This window comes from Acipenser ruthenus, chromosome 5 (genome assembly GCF_902713425.1).
Source record: "Acipenser ruthenus chromosome 5, fAciRut3.2 maternal haplotype, whole genome shotgun sequence".
In the NCBI taxonomy this organism is placed as follows: Eukaryota; Metazoa; Chordata; class Actinopteri; order Acipenseriformes; family Acipenseridae; genus Acipenser; species Acipenser ruthenus.
Window position 1 is genome coordinate 44,491,724 of NC_081193.1, and position 25,321 is coordinate 44,517,044.

At 36.7% G+C, this 25,321-nt stretch overlaps 1 protein-coding gene across 3 annotated transcripts in view; it reads right to left on the minus strand.

The window, feature by feature from the left end:
- The window catches only part of LOC117402733 (1-phosphatidylinositol 4,5-bisphosphate phosphodiesterase beta-1-like), a 310,538-nt gene that overhangs the window by 176,019 nt on the left and 109,198 nt on the right, over positions 1-25,321 (minus strand). The gene's annotated exons all lie outside the window — the stretch shown is intronic.

The following is a 25,321-nucleotide window of genomic DNA, read 5'->3' on the forward strand; positions in this document are numbered from 1 at the left end:
GTAACATCCCAAAAAGGTTTCTATGCTAGGTCAACCCAAATAAATATTTACCTCCCTGATCTACAAGTCCTACAGAACTATATACTGGATATAAGTTAACAGATAACCAGAAAGAAGGTAGACCTCCTGACTAATATATTCCCCTTAACCAAAACCTGTATTAGCTTTTACAGATTGGAAAAAAAGTGCAGGCTTTTGGTTATATTTATGCAATAGCATTGTTTTATGTTTTATATAAACTAAAATGCATGTAAATCAAAATTAATTTTGCTTTTGTGGATTTAAATATGTTATCTAGTCTTTAAAATCAACTTTCAGCTGGTTCTAACCTTATCTTAAAGCATGGACTATATTATTATGATTCTTTTAGATTAGTGCATCTGTTAAGCATGCCTGTTTTGGGCTCAAAGTGTATTTTCTATTATGTATCACTTCATCGGTTTTACCATCAGACTGGTATAACACAATGTTCTCATAGTTAGATAAGATGCATAACCACTTACTAGTATAAAAGGGAAAAAAAGAAAACAGAGATAATTAAGACTTGCGAAGACTAAATGTGTATGCTTTACTGGGATTATAGTTTAATACACACTGCATGGAAGCATGCTTAAAATCCAGCCTTGGCCAAGAAGCTGCCTAGCAACGGATATTATCATTGATCTGTTTTTAAATAGCATAAAGTGTGTGCAACAACCTTAAACAGTAAGATAGTGTTGCTTAAGCAAGAATTTAGGTACTGTCCACAAGTCAAGGGTTGTTTGAGAGATCAGTTTATTATATGCCATTTAATTAACTACTGATACCAAATTAGACTTACTGACAATATTGATCAACATGGAACTGATGTTTTTTATGAATAATATTTCCATCACAATACAAAAATGTTGTCTCCCACAAAATAGATACTTTATACTATTTCAATTTTCATAATATTTAACTGACATGTTTAATATCCCATTAGGAGCGATCTCTATCATTCTGTTGTTGTTTCTGCTTAGGTCATAATTCCTTTTTTCACTACAGCATGGTTTTCTTTATCTGCCAGTAGCAGACCACAAGCATATTAATAGAACGTTTTTTTTTTTTTTTAGCAGTCTAAGAAGTCTCCATTATGTGGTATCTGCCCTTGTAGACTCCAGGCAGTCCAAATGCTGCAGTAATCAGAAAGAAATGTAGCTGGATGATATTACAGCTTGATCCATGGAGAACAATCACAGTAATGTGCTAAGTACAGATGACATTACTGTTGTGCCATAACTAAAACCTAGAGCCCACTACATGGTCCAATATTAGAACAAAAAAAACATAAGCTAAACTTGTTGTCAGTCATGTTGTTTCATTACCATTTTTGTGAGGCCGCCCAGCAAATCGCTGGGTGGGATCCAAAAATCAGTGCCTGGATAATAATCTGCAGCCTTTATGAAAAGTTGCTTTCAGACACTTGTAACCAGAGACCTACATTAAGAAAAGTAACTTGCTGTATATTGTTGCCGTTTGTTCACCTGTCAATTCCCTGAGGGCATGCAGCACTGCCCTCAGGCTAGTAAGTGAATGGAGAGACTGGTGCAGGGATTATAAATCACATGCTGTGTGTGATTCAGGGGAGGGGGACTAAGGAAGCTGTGCGTGGTCTTTAAAAGGGGAGATATTTGTTATGTTTGTTCGTCTTCTTAGAGTATCTACGAAAAAAAAAAAAAAAAACTGTTCACAGATGGCCTTTTAATAATTCCAAATTGGACAACTTGATTAGATTAACATCTCCATGCCAAAAATGTAGGCAAAATATATATTGTTAAATCCTACTCTGTACTGTAAGTGGAGCCAAATGTAGTAAATAATTCTGTTGGAGTTCATCCCTCATGAATCAAAGATGAATTAGGCATGGGGGTCTATATCTCAGTGGGTTTCTTGTCCTCCTTTTAGCATATATCTGTTTGAAAGGGAGGATATAATGGACATTGTATTACAGGTCTATTTACAACACAACAGTATGTTTAACTGGCAGGAATACCAGCTGTTTGAATCTTTTGTTATCCTTTTATATTGGAAAGTCTGAATAAACTTGTTTTATTAAAAACAAATAAGGTAATGTATTTGTGGTCCCAGTGGACAAAACATTCTAATACATTACAATATTTAAGCAACAGAACCCGAAAAGAGGGCTTTCTTGTCTGGTAAGGCTGCCTCGTGTCAGTAAATGTCCCGAGCTAAAGGCGAGGGCATTTAACATAACGAGACCTGGCGATAAAGCCCTCTTCTTCGGGTTCTATTGCTTTTAGAAAATGGATACTTAAAAAAATGTTATGTTTGTTTTTTTCATGATTTTATGCGAACCAATTTTTATTGCTAATGAATACAAACATTTTTTTTTCTCATAAAAAACTATGAAAACTAAAGTATTTTATGCTGTACACATTTTATTACAATCATTCTGCGTGACTGTATTTACATTAATAAAGAGGAGTCATTTCTGCTTTGAAATGAAAAAGTAAGATTTAAAAGCCTATTTAGTTAAATTACATCAATTTTTCTATTAACACGTTTCTCAGTTGTGATTAAGATACACGAATGGCTGAACAGGTATCGATTGGATTTTAGAAAAGTTGAGTATTATTATTATTTTATTATTTTTTTTTTCTTAGCAGACGCCCTTATCCAGGGCGACTTACAATCGTAAGCAAATACATTAAGTGTTACAAGACAAGTAATACAATAAGAGCAAGAAATACAATAACTTTTGTTCAAGCAAAGTACAAGTGTGACAAACCACAATTCAATAGTACAGCAGATAATAGTGATAGTTACATCAGGATATGATTAAATACAAAATACTACAGGTTAAACACTTGGCAGATTACAGTATTCTGAAGTACAGGATTAAATGCAGTAAAATAGGGGGCAGATAAGAACAAAATAAAGCACATTTACATGAAGGGTGATAGTGTCCCAGGATACAAACAGAGGAGTTCTACAGGTGCTGTTTGAAGAGGTGAGTCTTAAGGAGGCGCCGGAATGTGGTCAGGGACTGGGCAGTCCTGACATCTGTAGGAAGGTCATTCCACCACTGCGGAGCAATGGTGGAGAAGGAGCGGGCTCTGGAGGCAGGGGAGCGTAGCGGAGGTAGAGCCAGTCTTCTAGTGCAGGCGGAGCGGAGAGGTCGAGTGGGGGTGTAGGGAGAGATGAGGGTCTGGAGGTAGCTGGGTGCAGTCTGGTCAAGGCATTTGTAGGCTAGTACAAGAGTCTTGAACTGGATGCGAGCGGTGATCGGGAGCCAGTGGAGTGAGCGGAGTAGTGGAGTAGCATGGGCGAAGCAAGGCAGAGAGAACACCAGAGAGTTCTGGATGAGCTGGAGCGGACGGGTGGCGAACACAGGGAGGCCAGCCAGGAGGGAGTTGCAGTAGTCTAGGCGGGAGAGTACCAGAGCCTGGACCAGGAGCTGGGTAGCGTAGTTGGTGAGGAAGGGTCAGATTCTTTGGATGTTGCGCAGGAAGAATCGGCAAGTGCGTGCCAGAGTAAACACCAAAAATCAGAAATCCTACCAATGTATTAATTCTGACCGTCCTGTTTGTTCAGTGTGTTCATAAAGTTTACTCAGAGGCTCTTCCCTGGCTTTGTGAGAGAAGAGAGCACAGTGCCTGTGTTGTTACTGATATGCTGAAATAAAGTTGCTGAAAAGGGTAATCAGGCTGCATCTAGTTGTTTGATTTCAAACCGGAGACGAGTTGCCGCTGACAGCAAACACTATTCTCGATTTTATTTATTTACCCCCAGCTCCATAGAAGTTCCACAAAACCGTGCGACAAACAAGAAAAGAGACTTGTATTAGCTAGCAGTGTCGGAGTTTTGTGCTGGAATATCCCAGACATAACTGGACAAAGAGTGCACATCTTGTGGAATATTTGCTGTTTCACTGGAATACCTAAATAGTTCATTACTCTTGTTTTTGCAAAGACATTTCTTTCACACCCTGAAGACCCCGGAACCTGGACCTGAAATCTCTGATCCATTTTCTAATCACTATTTTAGGATTAAATTCAGGGCCAAGAATACTGGCTCAATGTGTTGTTTCTTGAGAGACTTAGAGACACATCAGACTGTAGGTACTGCACTTTAAATGATCTCCTTCACAGATTGTGTAAGACATGCAAATTGAAATGAATGATTTCCCAATAGATGCCAAAGCCTTTCCTCTTAGACACAGGGCTGATTATAGGGATTAGTTCCCTCCAGTCGCTGAAATATACCACTCTTAGTCCAAATTAAATATAGCTTCTGGTCTAAGGATTTTCACTGGCTTTTTAGGGATTGTCCTCTGCGTTGAAATTAGTGCTTTCTAAATATATCAATGTTTTTCTTGGACAAGGACATAAAGTTAACATTGAAAGCACTCATGACAGGTAATTTAATAACATATTGTAACATTAGAATATATATTTAAGGAACTCAACACTTTATTAAGGTGCTGGTATGCACTACGCACTGGGTATACAGTGTAAAGATGTTTCTTTTCCATTAAATTACTGGATAATGGAACCCTTTAACCTAGTTTGTCCTCTGCAAGGACTTACTGCCTTTGGATCTCTATTTAGGATTTCATTCATGTGCACAAACAGCTTAGTGTAAGTGTGCAGTAATTAAGAAATCAAAAAGGTTTTGTACCTGACTATGTACTGCAAAGCAATACTGAACTTAATTATTACACGCTACTTTTAAATATGTTTACAATTTAATGTTGCTATCTTCATGCACCATCACTTTACCTTTTTTTCCCGAAGCACTTTTCTGTTATCAAATGTTATCATTGTACCTCAAAGGATGGAATTGGTGGACAAAGTACTGATCAAGTTGAACCTTTCCCTCTCTGAAACCTGAACCAAAAACTCAAAATATGAGCTGCTGTTTGTTTGTCTGTGACATTTAAACATCTGCTACCTTGCATTTCTTTAAATAAAAATGTAACCAAGCAACAGTTGTATCAGGGGTTAATCAAGGTGATAAGCGCTTCTTCGTCAAATTTCAACAGAAAGAATCAATTTTGATAGTGTTTACTCTGTATTTATTATGATTTAAATTAAAACAAACTTTGCAAAGTCAAGAATGTTGGTATTTTAGAAATACATGTACTTGGTTTGATTGTGATGCATAAAAGTTATGCTGCACAATAAAAGATTTTCATTCGACTTCACATCATCTAGTGTGGTAGAAAAAAACTACACAGTGGTGGGGTTAAAATGGTATTAGCACCACATGCTACATTTTTGATTGGAAAATATTCCTCATACAAAAATGATTGAACACCAAAAATGAAGTTTGAACACCAGATAAAAACAAATTTAAATTAAAAAATACAGTATACATACTCTTACTGTTACTGGCTATCAACAATAAGTCATACATCATTTATTAGTCAGCTGAAGCGTTATTTAAAAATATCCATGTAAAAACAAATATGTAAGTTAGCTCTATTGACCTGCTGAATTGTTTGCTCCAGCTCATATATAATGTGATACTTCATTAATATTAACATTTACAGGGTTTTACATGATTGGAAAACTTTCCCAAAGGACAGATGAAATGGTCCTCTTCAGTTTGCATAGGATTAAAGGTTGAATAACAGTGTTCAGTCATGAGTGAAATGAAAGCTTGGGGCAAATAGCCTTGACATTTAATACCCTGAGGTACCCAGATTTTAAATCAAAATATATCTACCAGAGACAGAAATAATGTGCCACCCTTATTGGTTATTATAGAGCAATTATTTTTTGCACATGCCATTTCAAATTCCCTTTATTTGGTGTTTGAAATCATACTGAGTATATTAATATTACTTATATAACTAATATTAAGTTATTATAATTTTCCCCTAAATCTGCCTTTACTTGTCTTTGAACCTGCTTTGAGCTTGAACTGGAGATCCAACATGCTGTCACTGAACAGCCTTCCTCACTCCTTTCAAATCATGTGACAATGTGACCTTTCAACTCTGCCAGCCTCAGCTTCTCTCTATTTAAACATAAATGTTATTGTCAGATTCAACCCAGAAAAAGAAAAAGCTACCATTAAAATCCCTTGTTCTCTGTGCCGAAAGGCATCAGTGCCATGTGATGAACCTGTAAAAATATGATATTGCATTTACTATTAACAGTAAACTCATTAACCTATGAGCCAATGAGAAGGAACAACTTTACCACTGGCAGGGTCATACCAAGATGGTGTGGTAATGCATGGTAAATTACCTACAAGTTGATAGTGGAAAGTGGAAAGCCCCACTGAGACAGCTTATTTAAAAAGCTGTGCCAGGAACTGGCAGGCATGTAAATCATCAACAATGGGAGCCAATGTTGTATGCTTCTCCAGAATCTAACACAGCAATACATTCAACATTCAGTATTTCTATTTCTTTTCTCAACATCTCCATTGTAAGAGTCTTCAAAACAAACTGAATGGTTGAAGCAATTACCTTTTTCTTCATTTCATCACCAGACATCAAAGGGAGAGTGTTTGTGATGCAATCAATAGCTACCACTCAGTCTAATGTCAAACTCTTATGTTGCCAGTAATGAAATCCAAGCACATTTAACACACGACAGACCTGCATCCGATCAGGATTGGAAAGGTGGCTTTCTAAATACAGTGATGGCTTCAAATTGATTAATCTACGGTTCGACTGATGGAGTACTCATTTAGAAAATGGGTGAATATTTCTAACGTGGTGCTGCAATGTAATCAGTACTGTTGAGGCAAACATTGTTTACATTCAAATGTTAAGCCACCCTTGACACAGACTGAATTCCACAGCCAGTCTTACTGTTTTAAAATCACTTGCATTCATTCTTTTCCTGGCTGAGGTTCAGATACTGATCAAAGCCGATTAAAGTGCACCAATCCAACAAAGTGCTACTGATAGTTAATTAAATCCATAAATAGATTTGAACACAGCTGGCACATGCTGTACACTTTCTGAGAGACAAAAATGATATCTTCCAACATACACTCTCAAGGCTAGATTATCAAAAAGAGTGAGATTTGAAAACATGTAAGCGTAAGATATTAAATATACCATTGGAATGCATTGTGAATCCCTTCCTTTTATACCTGAGGCTGATTAAAATTGAGACCAAAAAGTTCACACCCTAAATCAGTTAGTGGCAGGAATCTGCAGCAAAGTATATGTATTCCTGTCATCCACCATCAAAAGAAAATCGTGAAAATACAAAAAGACTGAATTATATGCAGTTGTCTATTGCTAAGTGACAGTAGTCAAACACTGATGAAATTGGAACCTGTAGCCATTCCACATTCCTTATTTGCAATTTCCTAACCATGAAGAAACAGGCACTTTTTCAATAATAAAACAAATCACCTATTCAACCCCATTACAGCCAAGCGTTTTTGTCATAGATGTTACGCCACATCCAAGCATTTTATGACTGTTTTAACCACAGTCTTTAAAGTTCAATAAAAAAAGTATTTGAAATATATATTTTTTTCAAGATAGATAGATTTATTATTATTATTATTATTATTATTATTATTATTATTATTATTCCGTGATCGCAGAATCACGGACGGAATTGAGGAATTATGCATTGGGAATGGAATTGGCATTTTGGGAATGGAATTCTGCTTTGCAACTGCACCTTTAAAAAAAATGGATTGCTTTGAAAACTACACTACCCAGAAGCCCAGCGATGATGCTTGTAGAAATAGTGGATAACGAGAAAACAGGTGGTTTTGTGGGCGTTACGCTGGTGGATTGTCTGTCTCTGTTGCGGCTCTGCCTGTGTGCTGTGTGAGTTGTTTATAAAAGCAACTTATGTATTCATTTATTTAGTTATTAATTGCAAATCCGTTACTCCGTCACCCACTGAACACAAGGAAACGGCACAGTGGTTGAGGTGAAACCTTTAGTTTTATAGCTTATTATTTCTAATTATAATGAACTCCTTAATAATACTACGTACTCAGAGTGATTTTTAGTTTTTTTTTTTCTCGTGTTGCTATAACATGGCTCTCTACTCCAGCTACTGTAGTAAGAACAGAAAATTATGAAAATTGTAGATTCAACAAGGAGTGGACCAATAATGTATGTATGTATGTATAATGTATAATGTGCTATCTTGTAACAATTGTAAGTCACCCTGGATAAGGGCGTCTGCTAAGAAATAAATAATAATAATAATAATAATAATAATAATAATAATAATAATAATAATAATAATAAATACTTATTTATTTTACCAACCGTACCGAACGCAAAACCAGTGTGTTTATTGTGCAATTAATGTGTCAGTAGTTAAGGAATACAATATGAAAAGGCATTTTGAAACCAAACAAGGAGCTTTTGGAAATACGTATCCAGAGGGCACAGTAGTTAGAAGCTCAAAAGTAGAAGCGTTGATCTCTTCTTAACAGTTATACTATTAATATGCCACATACATTTTAAAATGTTTGTAATGATACTCTGTTAAATTCTCACACTGTTCTATTATTAAAGTACTATATATATATATATATATATATATATATATATATATATATGGTAAAATGTGTAAGTCTTGTTCAATATATGAACATTAAGTTATGTAATATTTATTATTGCTTAAAAATGTGCAGATTAAAATACTCTGGCCCGCCTACTCCTAACATTTTTTTCCAATCTGGCCCCCTTAAATAAAAATAAATAAATAAATAAATAAACTAGTTGAAGAGCCCTGCTCTAACTAACAACTCTATCTGTCTAGGGTATATGAGAAACACATGCAAGCAGTTTTACAGCAAGTACAGCATAAACCAGTCTGCGTTGTTGCAGATCAAACTACAGGTGGGAGAGATAAGTGTCAATGCAGAACATTGTATTTAATTTGTAATTTTATGAAAATTGTATATTTTTGTAATAATGCCCCTCATTTGACTAGTCTGTATATTGTAATACCAGAAATAAGCTGTTGACTGACCCACAGTACATTGTTACTAGTTGACTACTTTAAGAAATATTTTTCCTGAAAAACACTATCTCAAATTTTAAAAAAAATGAATTCAATAGATTTTTAATGTAAAAATGTTATTTCTGTTCAAATTACATTGTTAATTCTTAATAAATTGGTAAAAACAGAACAAACGGAATTGGTCATTTTGAAAAAAGGAAAAAAACGGAATTAGTCATTTTGAAAAATGGAATTTGCCATTCCCAAGAATGGAAAATCAGGAGCCCTATTATTTTCTACCTTTTGGAGGCCTTTTTTCAACAATAGAACATGTTTTAAATACATTCTGTTATCTCTAAAGGGATTTTGCTCACAATGCAACATTGATTATTTAATCTGTAGTTATATTACTCAGCATAACCAGTTTCACCACATGGTAAAATAGTAAACAACCACAATGAAAATGTATAAAACTGCCAAACTATGTACATCAAATATGTCTATATAAGAATGTCAAGTCTCTACCTGCATTTTATCTAGTTCAAAATGGTGCATGCACTCTGCTTCGTCTTAACATGTTATATACATTATATGTATTTTCATAATGTATATTTAGAAGTACAAAGAATACATAAATCATTCATAGCGCCTAGAGGTGAAAATCTCAACAAAAAAGTGCAGGTACTCATATGCGCAGCCAGGTGTCAACATAAAAAAATGGAGCCAATTTGAGTACCAATGAATAAATACTTCTAAAATGTGTAGAGATCAGTACACAATCAATTTTTAATACAAAATAAGCCTTAAAAAATAACTGATAAAATATAACCAATTCACCAGAAACACACAAGTGGCACAGGGCACAGGTTCTGGACCTCGAGAGTGCTGAGGTAGGCCTCCCAGCTGTCCTCCGGTCATTGTCCCTCCTCCTCCTCTCCGGGGCAGGGGTAGTTGACCAGGCGGAAGTATTTGTCCCAGCGGCCCCTCTTGGGTTTATCTTTGTTGGGCACCACCCTCTTGGGCGCTGGAGACAACGTTGGGAACATCGGGATGTCTCTCCCAGATGATGACAATGGGCACAGCAGGCAGTCTCCCCCTTGCCTCTTCACGTAGCTCAAAAAGGCGAAGTACTCTCCCACGTGACTTCGGTGTGAAACCATAGATGCTGGTGATCAGATATCATTTCCTGGCACAAAACTGAAAATAATCGTGCATGAAGTGCCCATGCTTTTATAAAATTGATTATCTGCACTGCATGCTGTATATCTGTCTTCAGTGTCTGGGGCACTTTGATTGCGGCCAGAGCTTCTCTGTGTAGCATGCAGTGTGTCCATGTAGCATGGAGGCTTTACAGTCATGGACTGAGCTCCGCCACTGCAAATCCCAACCCTTGATCCCAATTCATACCTTCTTCACAAACAAAATAATTTGTTGAGTGAGTTGGAAGGGGTCGACAAAAAAGAAATTCCGCCAGAAGTGACTCTTCATGCACAAATCTGACAAACAAGCAGCTGTGCAGCTCCAGCAATATCGGTTGTCTTGTCAAGTTTTATGGCATAGAATTGGCTCGTCTTGATGCAGTTCAACACTTGATGTTTCACATCACTGCCGAGTTCTGAAATTTGACAATGGAAGGGCACCAACCTGCAAAGCAGAGCTTTCCCCAAACATAACAGAACAAATGTCCTTTGCAGTTGGCAAAACCAGGATCTCAGCTATGTTGCAAGGCTTACAAAGTTTAGCAACCCGGTATGACATAGCATAAGAAGCCTTAAGACACTTGGCAGACACCATGGAATGCTTGTTTATAGCACTTTTTGCTGATGTAAGGTCTCAGGTTTTCTTTAAAAAAAAAAGTCAGGATGTCTCTTCTCCAAATGGCGTTGCACTTTGCAAGGCTTCAAGCTTTCATTAGCCAGTACATCGCCACAGATGACACCATGAATACAAAGTTTACCTGCATTTCCAACAAAGGTAAATCCAATTTTGAAGTAACTTTTTTCATATTTCCCAACTTCTTGTCTTTTACTCTATGATGCACCTTTACTCTATGATGCACCTTTGATTTTCTTTTTTTTAAAATTATTGCTATAATTACTATATTATTAAATGCTCACCACGCCCCCCTAGAAAGTTTAACATGCCCCCAGTTTATCTGTGACTGTGTAATTTTAAGTATATATACAGTATATATACAGTATATATACAGTATATATATATATATATATATATAGTTTTTTATATATATAGTTTTTGCTCATATGCATATATATGACATATCTATATGACCTAATAATGTAATATAATGGTATTATAACAATGCAAACATCATTGTGATAACAGATAAATTCCGCCAAAGATATAACAAGTGCATGATCATATATTAAGCTAAGTAACATTAATAAAGAAATACATTTTTCTGCGTTTTTATTTAGTGATAAAAAAAATAATCCAAGCTAGATCAACTACAGATTTTATCAAGCTAGAATTATTTTCTGTTTATGAATATTTAACTTATACATCCAATTTATTTATTTCAATATATACCTCACCATCCTGTTCATCAGGCACATTTGAATCTGTGTCCCTGTGTTTGATGAACTCAGATAGCCAGCTCAGAAGGTCATAATATCTTGAGGTTTTCCTGCTTCCACCAGCAAACCCACTCCTTCCCCTATTTTTTTCTTCATTTTCACGTATTTATCATGTATGTATATCCACTTCTCCCTACAGACTTTTACATCCTTACCAATTGTATTTGCAATTTCCCTCCAAGAGGTATTGCACATTTCAGAGTCTTCGCGTTTTCTTTTTAAAGTCGTCATGCAGATGTCTGTACTTCCTTACTACTTCTATTAATTTTTCTTCAAAATCGTCAGACATGTCTTGTGGTCAAGACAAAAGACCTAACGCACCTCGCGTAAAAAGCTGAAAAATTATAACTTTATCCATTTAATGTGTGCGCCTGTGTCGCGTGCCTTAAGCCTGCCGCACACAGTCAGACTCAAGCCGTCCCGACTCATCTCAACTGGCCGTAGTCTGGATGAATCGTAGCTGTGTGCATGCGCTTAAAACCAAGATTATGCAGATTTCAGTCAGGATGTCTTCAGATTTGAAGATTGAACATGTTGAATCTTTTTCAGATGCAGTTTCTTTCAGATGTGATCAGTCTGTCTGTGTGCGGCAGTTGCCGACCAAGACCGACTGAGACCGATTAGTCATAAGGGCGTCAACCACTGGTGAAGCAGGCTTTATTGACATAGCTTGTCATTTAACTTGTCATACAAGATGGCGGACTATTGACAGCTTTAGTTCCACAGGTAAAAATATATTAGTCTTGTATTGCTCTGAGTGTTAAATGTTAGATATGTGCACATTTGAATAGTTTTTTTTTAGGCGTTTACTAATGAAAGGAAAATTATCAATTTACCTTTTCATTATCAATCTACTAGCAGCCTATATTTTCTTTCTGTGCTACAACAGAAGTAACCGGTGCGTCGATCTCCAATAGGTCACAAATCACAAGCCCCTAGATCCGCACGCTGAGAAAAAAAGGCCAAAGTCAAATAAAAAATCAACAGGTTGGATTTTATTTACCACAGGCTAGTAGACAAACTATACAAGTGTAGTAGACAAACTATACAAAAAGTCAAACACTGCCTGAAACGTTTGCACGGTGTAAATGGTCAATAGCTAAATTAATAGGCTAAGCGCTTCTTTTGGTTGCCTCGTGGTGCTGTCTCTGCCGTCTAATCAGCATACGATGCCATGCATAATATGAGGGTCGCAATGTTGGGCTAAGTTAATACAAAAATGTGTAGGGCAGTATTAATTACATTTGCATACATAGTAATCACCAGTATCTAGTTGTGGTCAGTAATTCAGTCATAGCAGTGTGCGACACCCAGTCGGGAAAAACTCAATTGTGACGTCAAACCAAAACTGAGCACAACTGATCGCAGAACCTGTGCAAACTCAAATGAGATGAGTCGGGCTGTGTGCGGCAGGCTTTACACAATTCAGCACGGGCACCAATTATATTTTGATTGTTCCGCGAGGAGGTTGCGCATTGCGCGTAGTTGATGCATGTGCTCTAAAAAGTGCTGTGCTCCCTGGACTATGAATAGCCCTTAAGAATTGATGGAATGCATAAGCGTTGGATGGAAAGCAGAGACAATAAAGCAGATACAATAAGTCCCAGTACCCAGTACCGGCATCAAAATAAGTCCCGGTACTGAGTACCGGTGATAGCGTCTCTTCTTTCTTATATTACATTCTGTGTTTTACATGTACATGTCCGTAAAATAAACTTTCTTGTCCGTTTCACAATGACACTAACATAACATTACTACACACTCTATAAAACACATACAGCAATAATTTTCTGACAAATTAATAAGCATAAAGTACTTATATTAGCAAACTAATCCAGCTGAATTTCTGCTTTCACATTGCAGCATATACAAATCACAACAATATATTAAAAGAACTAAAAAACGTGCTTTGCTCTGTTTATGAATGCGCAACCTTATGGTATAAACCATATTTTCCAATTTTCTCTGCATGTCTCTTCCTGGCCCAGCAGTGAGATGACTAACCTAGCTAAGGATCTGAATTGCATTTCACTGCAAGCAGCAACTTCCGTTGTCATGCCGCACCAATGCACATATCCCATCTGGTAGTCGAAGGGCTGCCAACTACTGAAAGAAGGTCAAACATGAATACTCTTAACCATGAACACAATTCTACTTTTTAGGTGTTATTTTTGGTATATATCAACAAAAAGTAATCCCATTACTGAAATGATTTCAACAAGGGACCTAGGTCTTATGAGGCCATTGTTTAAATCTGGTTTAGGTCACTAGTTTGTTGACCTTAATGTATTCCTCAGTTTATAGAAGTTGTGGCAGGGTGACCAATGGTCAGACAGACAAATGAGGAGTCACACACTAGAAATGTGGATCATTACAAAAAATAAACACATTGAACAAAGTTAGGTCAGGCCACGAGCATTCACAACACGTCCAAGCTTAAGCTATTTCGGTGGCCAGGCCACAGCGTGCCGGCAACGACTATCTTTGAGTCCCTAGTGGACCTCGGCACCTCTTTTTTACATGCGGTCAGGCTAAACTGGCCATGATTGAACCAATTTAGCTTTACCACATTCTCACAAGGCTGACTAGTCTGCCTGTTGGAGGGGAACTAGATACAATGCATAGATTTAACCTAAAATTACCCAACTATATCACAATTCAGTTTAGAATGAAGAAACTAAACTTTCTCTTTCTTTAAATAATTGTAATAATAATAATAATAATAAAAAAAAATCTAAAATAAAATGATATCTTTTGTATTTTACAGTCACTCTCACTCCCAGGTATATGAGCAAAGCGAAGCAGTCAATATTATTTTATGTTTACAAATCAGGAAAATGTTGATCATACAAACCATTAATTTTAAATGCTGATACTGGAATAGTTTGAAACATCAATAATACTGGACCATACCTTTATCACTAATTAAAACCAGCATCACTTTATATCACTGTAATAGCAAAACTAAAATAAACTAAAATAACAAAAAAATAGCTCAAGTGGCCAAAGTCTGATGTTCCCTGCTGGTAAAATAAATAATGCCTGCCTAATGTTGTAACTTCCTAGCAGACGTATTCTATAGAAAAACACAGTGACTGGGGGTGGTTTGTCTGTCAGCAATAACAAATTAAAGCCACAGATGTCAGGTAAAGAGGGGGGATGGTGATGGAGGTATTTATAGAGATGTCACAATCCAGATACTGTCACCTGAGGAGGGCTGACAGGCAAGATGATACAGACACTATAGCAGGGCATACTGTATGCCACACCACAAAGATAAAACAGGTACAGGCAAATAAGTCACAAAACACAAGATGAAAGGGAAAAAAGCAATAACTAATGGAACACTTGTTCAATACATTTAACAAATCCATAAAAAGTATGCACACTTGATTATTTTTCTTTTGCTTTCATCATACAGTGTCATTACCACATTATCATAAGATGATTGCATGTTGAAATGATCCTACATGCAGCTTTACCATTTAAAAGTTCACAATGCAATTAATCTTAAGAATGAATCTGTGAATGCAGACAGGGGTTGAACAGTCATTCCTGACACTGGTGAGCTTTCAGCAGACTGAGCTACAGCAGTGCCCCTCATAATAGTAATTATCAGAACACTGCACTTTACCAGCACTAAGGTCAGTTCAATCATATGGAGTTGGCAATAACAAATACAGTATAAACACAAGTGTACTAAAATAGCTACACTTATTTCCATACCAAGCTTTTTTTGTTCCCTTGTATTACATCTTTTTAAACTGTTTTCAATCTAGTCATGTATAAATGTAAGAGGAAATGGTGTGCAAGAGTGGTTTTAAAAGGTGAGGCAGTATTTATTGTAATAACAATCTTGCATAATGTGCTTACCAAAAATTTAATTAATTTACTTTACAATGCATGATCTAACTTCAATTAAGGCAAATGCAAACAAATGACTAACACAAGATGATATATAATTGATCGTAATCATTAATAATCAAAATATCTACAAGTCAAATTAAACATGTTAGTTTGAAATTTGAGAAATTGCAGTTGTTTAATTTGTCCTACATTTTTTTTTTTTTAATTTGTCCTTCAGCACTAGTTTGCAATTATCACATTACAGACCAATAATCGCTGCTGTTAAAACTCCCTTAAGACTGCCGGCCTTACCATGACATCTTCCTCATTTAAAAACTATTTCTGATGTGTCAGTCAGGATTGAAGAACGTACTCCAGACTTATGAAAGCCCACATGTAACCACTAGCTGAAAGGGATGCTTAGAATGCCAATGCCAGTTGACCTTCAAAACATTTTTTTGTTTTTTGTGTGTAAAAAAAAAAAAAAAATAGTTGGGCCACAAAGTAATTTATGTAAGTTTGAATTGCCATATAAGGTGGAGTTCAACTGGGCCCTAATTTGATAAGTGGGCAGAAAAATGAAGGTCATACTAATTGTTTAATCATATTGAAATTAATTATTGGATTTGTCCAGAAGCAATTACCTGTGAATAAAAATGTAATCACTACATAACTAACTTTAAGTACGCAAACTTGATCTTGAACAGTAAAGTTTGTAGCTTTACCTTGAACAGTAAAGTACACTGTTCATTAGCAGAGAATGTTTAGTAAGCAAAGTAAAAAGTTAAAACTGGCCCACTGCGGGCACGCTAGGGATGAACAAGCAACATTCATACAAAAAAACATAAACGAACATGACAAAAGCAGCCGAGACAGAGTAGAAAACATGAGACAAACTATCAACACAAAAGGTGTCTAGTGAAATAATAGGAAATCCTTTAAAAGGCTATTCTGACAAAGTACTCCATTCCCCTGTCACTTTATTAAATTTAACTGGTCAGTGAAGTGTAGTTCCCTCTGGTCATTTGCACAGGTTTCAGTCTACTCCAGAGGGACACTGAAATTGCACTCTTTTAACAGTGTTTGCAGGCAGCTGGCCAGTGATAGACAATATGGAGCAACAGACTATCACTACTGTTTGTCAGACCTTTCCTTCCTAGTCTGACCAAAATTTTACTTTTCTTCATTTTTTTTAATACAGTATAATACACATAACTCAGATATGTCAATTGATGTTATTGTGTCTGCTTTACATATATACTTAGCCACCTATAATTGTTAAACACTCAAAAGTGGTAAATACTAAAAGAAACTTAATAAATTCAATGACAAACATTCTGACAATAAGTCTTCCTTGTTATCTACCTTGTTGTCTGTCCTTTAATTGTTTTAAGTTTATTTCAGTACTTCTAATCATACTGTACTTGATAAAACATATAAAGAATATATGATGTAATTGTTTGAGAAAGAGCAAATGCTCTCAGGTGGCGAATAATAAGAAATGTATATATTATTATTACCTATTGAAGTAATAAATGGCCTAATACCATATGTACTGCAGGGTAGAAGAGTTTCGCACAGTGTTAGTATTAAAGATGCAGAGGTTTCCATCAAGTGTTAGGAGCTGTGATACTCCAGCAACTACATATAGTGAGTGATAAAGAAGGCAGTTCCAGTTGCTGCAGACTAAAAACTGACAAGCAAAACTACTTTCATTCAATCGCTAATTGGCAAAACAATCTGGGTGGTTGTAGGAGTACCTAAAACTTTATATCTGTTTTGATAGACAGGGCAGAGAAGGTGCAGAATGAAGAAGGATGACTGGCCATCGGTAACAGCTGAGACTAGCGGCAAGACTTATGATGGATAAGAATGAGGGACATGCACTGTTCAAGTTAGAGTACTTTGTTCAGCTTACTGAAATTTGAAGAGAACAGTGCATGCTGCAAGTGAACCAAAATAGTAAACCAAAATATGAAGTGTTGAATAACAGCTGCTATGTATAAATCCTACAAGCCTGGTATTTTCTTATATAATGTCATCATGGTGGCAATGATCAAATTGTTCTCTGACTATATAGATTTACCCTTAAAATCTAATTGTTCCTATAAAATAATTTATGTTGCTGCTGGCAAGGTGATAGTTGCCTCACCATGGTCTCAGAAGGAACTACTGTACAATATCACTATCCAGCATGTGCAGACAGACATATTAAATACATTATATATATAGCCCAGAATGATGTTGTGTAATTCCCCATACACTGTAATAAATTATGGGTGCAGTTTAACAAGACAAGTGGTCTTATGTCTGAAATCATAAATTTACTCCACATAAGTTCATAGTGACTATGATGTGAAGATCACTTGTGGTTGACCTATGCTCAACAGAAACCATTAACCTCTTTGCTGCCATGAGTAGTTGCCACCTCCTTGGCCACAGGAATTCTACAATTTTTGCAATACATTCTTTAATCACGATTACTATATCCACCTTTTAGTGTATCCAAGCAAACCTATATATTGTTTTGTTAAGCACACATTAAACTTTCCACTGGTGCAAACCCTGTGTGGATATCTGGTAAGATGACCAGAATATTGAGCCTTAAGTGTAAAAAAAGGGAAATAAATACATTATCATCTCGGTTTTGTGATAGTGCCTGTTTTTTTTCCATAAGGCAATGCTGAAAGCTATATATTGTTAAATTTGTTTTTCAACATGCTTCAGTAGATTTCTAATTTACAAAAAGCACGACTGTATCCACAATATACAACAAACAAACCGAAAGTTAAGAGGGTAAAAACACACACACACAAACAAGCGTAGGTCACAAAAAAAAGATACACTAAAAGACAATAAATCTCCTAACTACCTCCAAATAATTACAAATAAATGACACTGTAGGTAAGGAAGATAAATGGTTACTAATAAGAAAGGTTTCCAACTGCAGTAACCGGAAGTGAGTTTTCTGTTCAGGAAATGCAACAAACAAAAATATATGTTGTTGGTAGTTATAAAAAAAAAAAAGAAAAATATGTCATGATAAAAAAAAAAAAAAACAGGTTGGGATAAATGAAAAAAAAAAAAACTGAGATAAAACTGGCAAAAAAAATACTAAAACACAATAAATTCCCTCACAACTTAAAAGAGCTTCCCAAAATTATTTCTCAAAAATAGCTTTATGTGTTATCTAAGTAAAATAAATAAATAAAAAGAAGAATGAGTTCAATTTGTGATTTATCCAGATGTATGTAAAGGAAAGAAAAAAGAAACAAACTGAGGAAAAAACTCGCAAAAGTATAAAATACAGGGGATATATCACACATATAAATGTCATTTCCGGGAAAAAAAAATATATAACGTATTGATGAATATACAGAAGACATTTTTAAAAGTTAAGCAACGAACAGCAGTCTTAACCACTCCTCCTTGTCTCACCACAGAAACTACAACAGAGCACTCTAATCACACCTCCCAAACTTTATTCGCGCTTTTTCGTCATGCATTTTGAACCAATAAAATGATCAGAAAATGTTCCAGCTCCCAACCCATGGTTCATTTTTTGCAGGAAAGGGTCCTAATCACGGCAAGAGTTGGGTGTACCAGGAACGTCCTAAGGGCACTTTAATGACATATTTTTAGGACATGCCAGGTACGTCCTAAGGGCACTGAAGTGGTTAACAGGTGACAAACTCAGCCTGTCCTGCTGTTAAAAATCTTTTTATATATTTTATTGATACTCATTTACTAAGTTATGTTATTATTATAACCCTGGTTCCCTGAATCAGAAATGTAACCGTTACTGTCTAGGTCTTTACCTCCTAAAGACCCCGAAACCTAAATAAGATATATCAAAGCTGCTCACTGAGCCTGTGACACAGTCATGGCCCGCCCCAAGGGCATAAATGTACTGCGCTCACAGATTTCCGCATAATTTTTCCTTCAAGCCTGCTGCAATCATGGACGCAGTGACCTTGAAGGTTAATGGTTACATTTCGATTTCAGGGAACCAGGTTATGATATATAATTGCTTTTAATTGTATTCTTGCTCTTAATTGTATTGTATTATTACTTGTACTGTAATACTTGAAATGTATTTGCTTACGATTGTAAGTCGCCCTGGATAAGGGCGTCTGCTAAGAAATAAATAATAATAATAATAATAATAATAATAATAATATAATAACCTAACGTTTCCTTTCAAGTATGAAATGTAACCATTACCATATGGGTGCGAGTACCAAAGCCATCACAAGGGCAAGATTGCAGACGACTGGAATGCTACAATGCTAAGCCGAGAGACTGCCTTGTGCGTTACCACATGGAACCCTAGTAACAAGTAGCTAGAGCTAAAAAATGAAGGGAGAAAGTCACCTCTATGCCTGTGTTGTGGGGGTCGACTGGGAAGCTGTCCTTAACACTCTAGTTCCAAATCCAGGGTTTTGAGGATGCATGACATTCAGTCTGTAGAACCTAGTAAAGGTATGGGGAGTAGCCCACACCACTGCATTGCATGTGTCCTTGACAGATGCACCCTGGAATAAAGCCCACGAATTTGCCATGCACCTGGTGGAATGGGCAGTGAGCTTTTCTGGAGGGGGCAAGTTGGCCAGCTCATAGGCAGTCCTGACTGTCTGCTATCCACTTGGACAGCCACTGCTTAGATAGGGCTTGACTATGGGACTTAGCCCCATAGCAGACAAAAAAATGTTTAGACTGCCTTCAACTTTTTGTTCTGTCGCTCCCTTTCAGACTGGAAATGAGGTGGATGGAAAGCCTCCAATTCCACAGACTGGTTGACATGAAATGCCGAGATCGTTTTTGGCACAAAGGCAGGATTGTAAAAATGAAGCAGGCTTTTGCAATGGAGAATGAATGAATGCATGCATGGGCTCAAATGGAGGCTTCATGAGTGCATTAAGCACCACGTTTAACCTTCAGCGAGGAACAATGTCCTTCAAAAATTGCCCCACTAGGAAGTGAGCTCCTGACATGGGAAGCTGAAATAGCTGCCAGATAGACCTGCAAAAACAGCAGTATAACTGCCATGGGACAGGTAGTGGGGTCAAACCCACGAGGAAGGCACCACGTCTGAAAGATGCACTACTGGGAACACATGTAAGCTGCTCTGGCATTTTGTAGGGTGTCAAACCCTATTGGACAGACCCAGACGGCTCAAATGCCACCGTTCAGGTGCCAGACCCAGAGCTGCAGGCTCGATGGGTCGGGATGCCATATAGTCCCTCGTGCCTGACTTAGCAGGTCAAGGCGCTTTGGCAGTCTCCACCGCTGGCCACTCAAGAAGGGCCTACTAAGAGCACCTTGGTATGGTTCTACCTGATTTTCTCCAAACACAGCAGGAGCAGGGTGAGCAGTGGGAAGGCATATAACAGTTGCCTCGGCCACTGGTGTGCCAAGGCATCTACCAGCAGCGGGTCCCCGCCTCCTATTATGGAGAACCAGTGGGGACAGTGGGTTGATTCCTGGAAGGCAAAGAGATCTATCTCTGCTCTCCCGAACATCTCCATAATGAGGCTCACCACCTCGGGGTGAAGCCTCCACTCAGAGGCGCTAGGACCTCTCCTTGAGAGGAGGTCCGCCATCCAGTTTGTCACCCCGGGCAGATGTACTGCTCGCAGTGAGAGGAGGTTCTCGTGTGCCCAGAGCAAAAGCTTGCGGGCTACTCAATGGAGACTGGGCGACCTGAGGACGCCCTGGTGATTGATGTAAGCCACCACTGTTGTGTTGTCTGTACAGACAAGTACATGTCTCCCTTGAATCTCCTGCAAGATCAGGTAAACTTCCTGCAGCTCCAAAACATTGATGTGGAGACCCTGTAGGAGGTAAATACCCATACAGTAATGGTTACATTTTGTACTTGAAAGGGAACTACCTGAGCAGGAAATAAGCTAATATATACTGCTCACAAATTTCTCCATTGCGGTCAAACAATGGCACCACCATAACTCTGTGTGGAGAAATCAAACCTTATGCACACCATAGTATTGCTATAAATAGAGAACACATTTTCCTGTGACTCTTTCTAAATAAAGAGAGGGGAATCAGAGCTTATAATTTGAGACTAGAAACATGACAGTAATGCATGAGGAAAACTGTTTAAAGAAAACAACAAGCTATAATAAAATGTCATGCACATTTGGCAAACCTAAGTACAGACCATAAGTAACTGGAAAACAATCATGTTACAAATGAATATTGAGACAGCATGTAGATAAACAAAAACATATATAACGAACTGGAGGTTTAAAATAATTAGTAAGAATAATAAAACCTACATAAAGATATTTCCTATTCTTCAATGTAAGGCTTGCATTCTTTACATATCCCTAGACTACTGTTTCTGTTCAGTGTATTTAATCAAACTTGTAAGCAATGACTAACAAATACAATTCTTAAAATATGTTACATAAGTTATTATCGTCTAACATTAAGGCACCTACCCCAAGGGGTTCTAGACCACGGTTCTTATCTTTTTTAACATTATTCTTTCCCTTTGATAATATTAAGTTTATGGCTCATTGTGTAAGGCTTTGATACTTGACAAACTCTTCTCATCAAGGTTCCTATGGCAACAAGTAACCTTCTGTAGCTCCAGAGTCTGATGTTAACTGTTTAATTTCTGTAATCTCTTATCTGCAGTCCTATTTCCCTCCTCCACCTATAGTCAAATTACTTCTTTTAGGGTATCACCAATTTAGACATACACCGTAGTCTTCTTTACCCAACAGTGATTCTCCCAGCTGGATCAATCACTATAGCTAGTCCTATGTTACTGGTGCATACTCTATGTGCATTGATGAGGTTAATTCATCAACTCAGTGGCCTTATATTTTATTAATATACATAAGCATGGTAGTAACATACATCTTCTGTAACTGCTTCTTTTGTAACAAATACAAAAATACAAAAGTTCCTGTTGTGTCCTACCCAAGTTTCAGCACAATTTGGTAAATTTGAAATTCTATTTATTTATTCTGGAGTAATGCTGATGTTCAGTCTTTACTTGTCATGGTTAGGGACTAGAGAATAATAATGGCAATAATAACGAGTAATAATGAAGAGTGTTTTAGGATCTCGTAAGTACTATCAAACCTGGACTGAAATATTCAACCTCAAAACTTTATAAAAATAACTATACAAATAACACCTCAAGAAAGATTTAACTTTTTTTTTTTTAATTTACATTTTTACTACTCTGCAACTATCAAAACACAAAATGCTGTGCAGTATCCAATAATTAATTAATTATTTAAAGCGAATTAAACCTCAGAACCCATTTACACAAACACAGTAATGGGGAGTGTCAGCTTTTGCTTATTGCTGGTGTTTCTTCGTACCTATGTGAGTGATACAGTCATGACGCCCACCATGTTTCACAGAGAAGTCTGTCAAGCAGTATTCACAGCAGACGTGAGATTGAGACACTCTGCTTATTTTAATGAATTGTCATTCTGTGGTAAATTCCCCTCGATATTTCTGACAAGCCAATCTCAATCCATTAGATGGAGGAGAGTGATATTTTTTGTTTGATTAGTGATTCCAATTTTAATAACTGATAAGTAAGGCTGGGTTTGTGTCACAGAAATTTGTACTAAAAATCACTGAGCAGTCATGGTAAATTTGTTCAAAATCATGGAGGAAGGGGGACAAGCCAATGCAAATTCAACTATGTTTGTTTTTGTGCAATATATATATATATATATATATATATATATATATATATATATATATATATATATATATATATATATATTCCTACATAAACATACACTTAGTCTGTCTATAGAAGTAGGACACCCTACTATATGGTTTTCACAACCTCAGGTTCAAGTTTTAATCCTGTAAATCGGTAAGCTTCACAGCGTATACAACTATAAACAAAAATGTTAGTTTTACATAATATCTGGTGGGGTTTATACAGGACAGCATACCTTTAAAAAATAACGTTTTAAGTTGAAAGTCTCTTTGTGTGCATCTGTTGCTTCAGCTGTGGTATAGTTTGCAGATATTTTACGTTTTGGTTTGTTTGTTTACATATTATTCTGATACAACATGTTGTACATGTTTGATGCCTTTCTGGAGCGCCCATCATCCCGAAGTACATGTCTGTATGCAGAAAATGATTACAGCAAGAAAAGGGAATCTCATTTCCATGTTTTTCCAGAACTGGTATTCATTCTGTGCTACACAGTTGTCTTCAAACAGTAGAATAGCCTCAGCTATGCTGAGATATTTCACTTGATTTTAGTCAAAGACCCAACAGGCATTGGAAAATGCAGCTGCAGGTTGACAAAATCGGGCTGTAGACTTGCACCTGCATGTATGTTTAAAATAAATTAATTGACAGCGCTGAAAAAATGCAATGTAGTGTGAACGACTACATTGCAAAGTAAGGCAACCGAGCTAGTTCAACATCATAAACCGTGAAAAAAAAAAGGTTATTTTTAATTTTTTGGTTAAGGTGGAATTTCAAGTTGTGTTGGTAAAGTTCAATGTTCTCTACTAAAATCACAGAACCCGTGACCACCGTGCCTTAATCCCAGACTAAAAAGCAAGCAAGGCGACATTTGCGCAGCTAATCTAAACTGGTTACTGACATCCTGTTCACACTTGCGATTTAAGTCGGCCCTGGGCCACTTCAGGGATGCCTTTTCTCATATATGAACTCTCCAAAAACGAAAAGTGAGCCCTGCAAGGGCCTGCAATCCGAGACCAGGGCCAGCCTTACATATGTAAGAACGCAAAGCAGACTAGGGCCGGCCTTTTTGTATCACATTACCAATTTCATTTTCTATGACAACACGGAAAAACGTGGATTTTCTATGATGTCAGAGCTTTTTTTGTTTTACACAAAAAATTTCACAAAACTTCAGATATTGGTAAAGTCCTATGCAGACTTGTACCTGAGTGAAAATGGTGCTATTGGGTCACATGATATGGTCACCATATTGGATTGTGTGTGATTTTTGGAAGATTTTCAAAACTCTTCTTCAGATGAACGGAAAATAATATAGCTGTAAAACTTTGTCTACATAGTCCTCTCGTGTCCATGATTGATTCTATTTAAGGAAATATTGATCGGTCACATGATGTGTGGCCATGTTGGATTTTGTGTAAAATGCTTAAATGACAACTCCTCAGGAACCCTTTGGCCGATTGACATGGATCTTGGAATACTTTAACTTTGTACTGTCTTCTATCAGTGCTATTAAGGAAAAGTTGCTACATAAAAAAAACATGGCCGCCATGCGCCAATCAAATTTCAGCTTTTCTAAATGTGCATTCTAGTTGTGATTATTATTATTAATGTTAATGTTAGTCTATAGCCATATCTTTGGTAATCTTCCAAGAGAAGGAGTAATGCTGATGTTCAGTCTTTACTTGTCATGGTTAGGGACTAGAGAATAATAATGGCAATAATAACGAGTAAACAATAGAATAGTTTAACAATCGTGTTTGTAAACAAAGACGGTATTCATGCAAGTTAAACAAATACGTATAAATGAGAAGAAACATGTGTAATGTATTTAACATTATTTAATGCTGTGTCTTTCCTTAGGAGGGAGCAGTAGTACTATTAGGTGGTCAGTCGTGAGTTTGTCTTGTGAATGTCAGTCATTGTGTACATCCTCATAGTCATTTGCAATCTGAGAAGCATCCATTACAAAAATAAATATTTAAACCTGTGAACACTAGCAAGTTGCTGTTTCTCGCATTCTAAATACCTCCATGTTCTTGAGAGAATAATGTGATTGTGGGTGAGGGTAAGCTCGGACACACCATAACAGTAAGTCAAAATAGTCAATATGTTTTTTTAATACATACCATAAAATTGCTTCTGTGCTGCATTGAAAAAAAAACTATTAACAAACATCTGCTACAAAAGGATTACTGTAGATCCCAGTAGTTATTCAATTCTGAATGCAGGCT